The sequence below is a fragment of the Hypanus sabinus genome, chromosome 13 (genome assembly GCF_030144855.1).
Source record: "Hypanus sabinus isolate sHypSab1 chromosome 13, sHypSab1.hap1, whole genome shotgun sequence".
In the NCBI taxonomy this organism is placed as follows: Eukaryota; Metazoa; Chordata; class Chondrichthyes; order Myliobatiformes; family Dasyatidae; genus Hypanus; species Hypanus sabinus.
In genome coordinates this window covers 54,883,193-54,888,354 of record NC_082718.1, presented here as the reverse complement: position 1 = coordinate 54,888,354, position 5,162 = coordinate 54,883,193, and the positions used below count along the sequence as shown (strand labels likewise).

General features: G+C 38.0%; 1 long non-coding RNA gene across 1 annotated transcript; it reads right to left on the bottom strand.

Annotated features, from left to right (window-relative positions):
• Positions 1 to 797: 797 nt before the first annotated feature.
• On the bottom strand, positions 798 to 4,643 carry LOC132403499 (uncharacterized). Its single transcript, XR_009515275.1, has 3 exons — positions 4,575 to 4,643; positions 4,310 to 4,463; positions 798 to 983 (listed from the first exon to the last, which is right to left on the bottom strand). It is a non-coding gene; the product is annotated as an uncharacterized LOC132403499 (long non-coding RNA).
• Between the last annotated feature and the right edge of the window lie 519 nt (positions 4,644 to 5,162).

Below are 5,162 nucleotides of genomic sequence, written 5' to 3'. Positions count from 1 at the left end.
CAATTTAAAAGGAACAAAGAACAATGTAACTACAATCTCAAAATACAATTACTATATTGTGTGTGACAGGCATTCCCGAGACTCTGTCCTGGAGTGATCACAGAAAGTACAATTAACTTGCTGTTAGATTCTCGCAATCCTTTGTTGGCTACCAAGACTCACACTGCTAACAAGAAAATGATTTGTTGATAATTTGTATCGGCACTGGCCAAGTGTTTACATAATTGAAAACATCGATAGCATATATTAATATAGCGTCCTAGCTACTCCACATTTGGCTTCCGGTATCATTTAAAGTTGATTTTCAAGTTCCTTTACTTCATTTGAAAGCTGCCAATGCAACCGGGGTGCATCACTGGATATTTTTTGTTTTATAATTCTGCTCCAGTTCTTAAGTCTTTTTCTGCCGATCTCTTATATTTAAACAATCTCTCTCAAAAGATGATTGACAGGTCAGCTTTTTTGAACTAAGTCCCTTAACTACGGAATTCAATACCTAAAACTATAAGGGGTGCAGACATAGTTGACACTTATAAATGTCAACTCAAAACTCGTTTATAACTTGCTTTTAACTAACATCTTTTTGTCTTTTATTTTCAGTTTTTATTTTTATTTTCATGTCGGGACTTTATCTCATTGTAAAATATTTTGAACTATATCGTCTGTATGAAAAGCGCTCTATAAATAAATTACCATTACTGTACTATGTGATTATCAACACCAGCATTATATTCATATTAAACATAATCGATCAATATATAATTCAGAGAAAGTGGTAATAATACACAGACCTGCCCTGGACAGCCTGTACTCCGTCCAGCGAGCTGAGGTGGAAGACAAAGGCGACAAGGAGGACGGTGAAGAGTTTCAGACAATTCATGACTTTTAAATGTGGAGTTACAAACAAGTAGGAAGACGTTGGGAGAAACGTTTAGCGACAAACTGTGAACCTTATCTTGCGTTGGAACAACTTCTACCGCACTCTGTTTACAGATAAAGGTGAAGAAGCAGTTTATAATTCAGATTCTAGCCGTATGCATCGAATGTGATAAATCACTTAAAGTTTTGCGTTATTTCTCATCTGCAAAATCAGATTGGACATTCGTTTCAAACATTAATTCTTCCAGATCGCTGCATTATACAATATTCAATTAAACATATTTATATTAACATTCACTAACGCATGTCTACAAGCAAAAAAAAAATCGCCAATGTTCTAATTGTGGACGTGGTTACGAGCTAGGGTGTGGGACATGATTCATTCGGGGAAACCGGAGATGGACGCGAATCCAAATAGATAAGGACACTTTGAGAGAGAGAGTTCAGTTTGAAGTGCGATTTGTTAGATATTTATGGGAAGTAGCGCCAGCACCTCAACTGGAATTCAGACTCTCCCGAAGCCCTCTCTTTCTCGAGTATGCTGGTTTCTACTCTCTTGTCTTCTTTCCCATTGCTGGCGATTGCTTCGGGTCTTTTATAGCCCAGACGTCAGTCGGCTGAAAAGACACCCAGTGAAGGAACTTGATAAATCCCCTGTGGATAGTCAGTGCCCTGGATACAGTCCAGGTGTCAACACACCAGTCAGTCTAACCCAGAACGATTTAGCAGTAGTTGTAACAGCAGAGCTCGGTACTTCTTTCATCGCCAACACTCACTTTGTAGAGTTTACAACTGAAGTTAAGATGATGATACTAAGTAAAGCGAACCCTCGAGGGTTAACGCAAACAAACAGACAAACTCAGGTCTCCCACCCCTGATCTCATTAAGTTACGGACCCACTACTGCCATTGGCTGGTTTCGAGACGTCTGACAGAAGACAGATGAATAATTTAAAACGTCATGTTCTCCTCAATTTCATGAAGACATTGAGTATGCTTCATGGAAACAGGACTGTCTCGGCCCATCTTGTCCATGCACCCCCACCTCGTTCAGAACAATGATGGGGGTCGGAGAGGGAATCTCATTGAAACCGAAGTTTGAAGTATGAGGATAGAGTGGAAATGGAGAGGAATTTTCCTTTTGGTAGGACAGTCTAGAATCAGAACGCACGGCTTCCCATCAAAGGGGTGTCTCTTTGAAAGCGGCTCTAAGTGGTGGTTGTTGGAATTTCGATGCCATAGGACTCACAAAACAAAAACTTCAGACCGTCTTCCCACAGGTTGTTAATCCAACTAACTATTCTACTAACTGCCCCCACCCCGAGTATCTACTACCCGGTCACTGCACTGCAAACATTATAAACCTGTTTTTATAATGCTGCTTACATTATAAATACTTGTCAGTAGTTATGTATTTATGTACATTTTATTCCATATCTTTAACTTTTTTAATATAATTATTTTTCTTGATGATTGTTGAATGTTGTTGCTTTATGTTGAATGTGGTGCCAACACACCACAGCAAGTACGTAATTCATGTATATAGCGAATAAACGTGACGCTTGAGTCGATCCTTGTACCTCGAGATGGTGGAAAAATGAGGCTCAGATAAAGAAACAATTAGCAGAGTAGACGACATTTTGCCAAATGGCTTAAATCTACTCTAACAGTATATTTTGTGCTGTTATTGTCTTATTCGACCATAATGCTTACCTGAGCTAGTCCCATTCGCCTGCATTTGGCACATATCTTGCTAAAACTTAAATATCCCTGTACTTGTCTAAATGTCTTTTAAACAGTGTAATTGTTCCCACCAATACAAATTCCACAGGCAACTCGTTCCACATACTCACAACACTCTGAGTGGAAGAGTTGCCATTTGGCTGCCCTTTAAATTTTCAAACATTAGGCTTTCCTAACGAAAGGACAGCAAAGCACAGAACTTCCAGAATGAGGCCAACCCTATTGTCCCGCACCAAGAAAACCTCCTGCTAATTGGATCGCACACATTCCATTTCATCTGTCACCTTCAGCAGTAACCCATACAAGCTGAAAACAACAGACTGCTCTCACAGAACTGCCAAAATGAAGTACCTACAGTGTAACAGTAAAAATATGAATCAGAGCGTTACACGTACTTTGGCTGCAGCATGGATTCTCGACTAGGCGAAACACAATCTAAATATTTGACGCTTTACTGGATCTGAAAATGAATGAACTTCCTTTGACAATGTGTAAATGAGTGCAGTCTAACCAATAAGAATATCTGCATTGCTTCCTAGAATGCTTAGCTATGGAATGAAAATAATCTTAATCCTGTCAATTTGTCAAAATTACTCGATATCAACAAAGGTCTCTTTGATTGGTCAGTGCCATTTGACAAAGTTTGGACATGAATTCCTGTCTGAATACACTGTTCTGATGTTGAGGTAGGGTCTTGCCCATAGATTAAAATTGAATTCCTTTTCATCCTTTGCCTACTTTACTTAAAATTGAATAAAACTTTAACATATATTGATTAAGCAAAATTAATACAATGGAAATATTTATTTTAAAATTCCAATCAGTAAAATAGTGTGTTCAAGTTATTGTTAGCTATGTAGAAACACCATTCATGAACACTGACAAATATCACAAATTGTTGACAAAAAAATTCCTTGGATACAGCTGAGGTCACCTTGTTGTCGGGTGAGTTTTGTAATTATCTAAGATTCCCTGGATATATTCCTAATGCTTGAAGTAGGAGGATAATCTGGAAACTTTTTTCTTTGCTGGAGCGATGGCAATCGGCTGTCTCTAAAAGAATTTAAGAAATGTCAAAATGCTTAGATTCCAATTTCCTCTTGCAGCATCACGACATCTCCTGCATTTGAAAGAAACACCTCTCTGCTTTACTAGAGAGCAGGTAAACAACTTCCATGGTAAACAATGAAGGGAATCGATGTGATTTGAATGGGACACCTGAAATTTAGTAATTTATTTGTTAACTCTAAACACTTAAACATTTATTGAAGGTTATTTAAAAACTATATTTATTTGTCACATGCAAGTTGAAACAGCAAAATATATAGTGAAATGTATCTTTTTGCATCAATGACCAACACAGTCTGTGGATTGTGCTGGGAGCAGCCCACCAGAGTCACGTCACTTCTGGTGGCAACATAGCAAGCCCACAACTCACTGCACCTAACCATAAGTATTTAGAATGTGGGAGGAAATCCGGGGAGATTTTACAAACTCCTTAAGGACTACGGCAGGAATTGAAACCTGATCAGTGATCACTGGCACTGTAGTGTTTCACTGGCTGTCACACTGCAGTTATCCATCTAAGTAAAAATTTTCAGTGTGTGCACCTGAATTCAGGTAACTAACCTTTTAAGATATTCAAAGCAAGATAATTCAAGTGTAATTAGGAACACATCTTCACTGACCTCTGATAAGGTTGGCGAGGTTGATGAAAAATGTGGACCCACAGAACCCGGTATTGTCATAAATTGTAAGGGATCATCTCCTTGAAAGTAACAGCCTCATTCCCAAATTCCAAACATCAGTGAAGAGAAGCAATGGAAATTGTGGACACTGTACCTATGGCAACATTGCAAATAACGTGACATTTTTACACAAAGAATAGCTTCCTGACCTTAACAACCAAATACCCCAATGTTTATCCAATGTCATTGACAAAATGCTCTAAACCTTGAGGTATTCTGGCCTGATGTTCTTAATCGTTTCAGCACCAGCCTCCTCTACCTTTGCACTATTTCATCACACTCCTGTAATGAAGATGAGAAAATGCATTGAAAATAAATAACATCTGCTGTTTTATTTTTGTTAAATATGAAAGACACAATTAAAAACAAATCTTGCCTGTTTGGAATGGTATAGCTTGTATTTCAAAAACATTTGTTTAAACTCTAAGATTAATTGGCATTGTACATTTCTTACAATTTAGATACACGTACTGTAAAGAATCACAACTTTAACAATGTCATACGAATTCTGGGAATATGAAACATCTGCATTTATTTAAAACAGAATACATGTTAGAACACTGAATGGTACAACATAGGGACAATTCCTTTGGTGAATGATGTTTGTCATGATGGTCATGATGCCAGAGATTAAACTCAATTTCTCTGCCTGCATATCATCCATATCTACCCATTCCCTTTGTGTTCAGGTGCCTGTCAAAATGCTCCTGAAATATCTGCTTCCACCACTATGCCTCACAGTGAATTCTAGGAAGTGACTATTCTCAGTGTGAAAAAGACTTATCTTGCACGT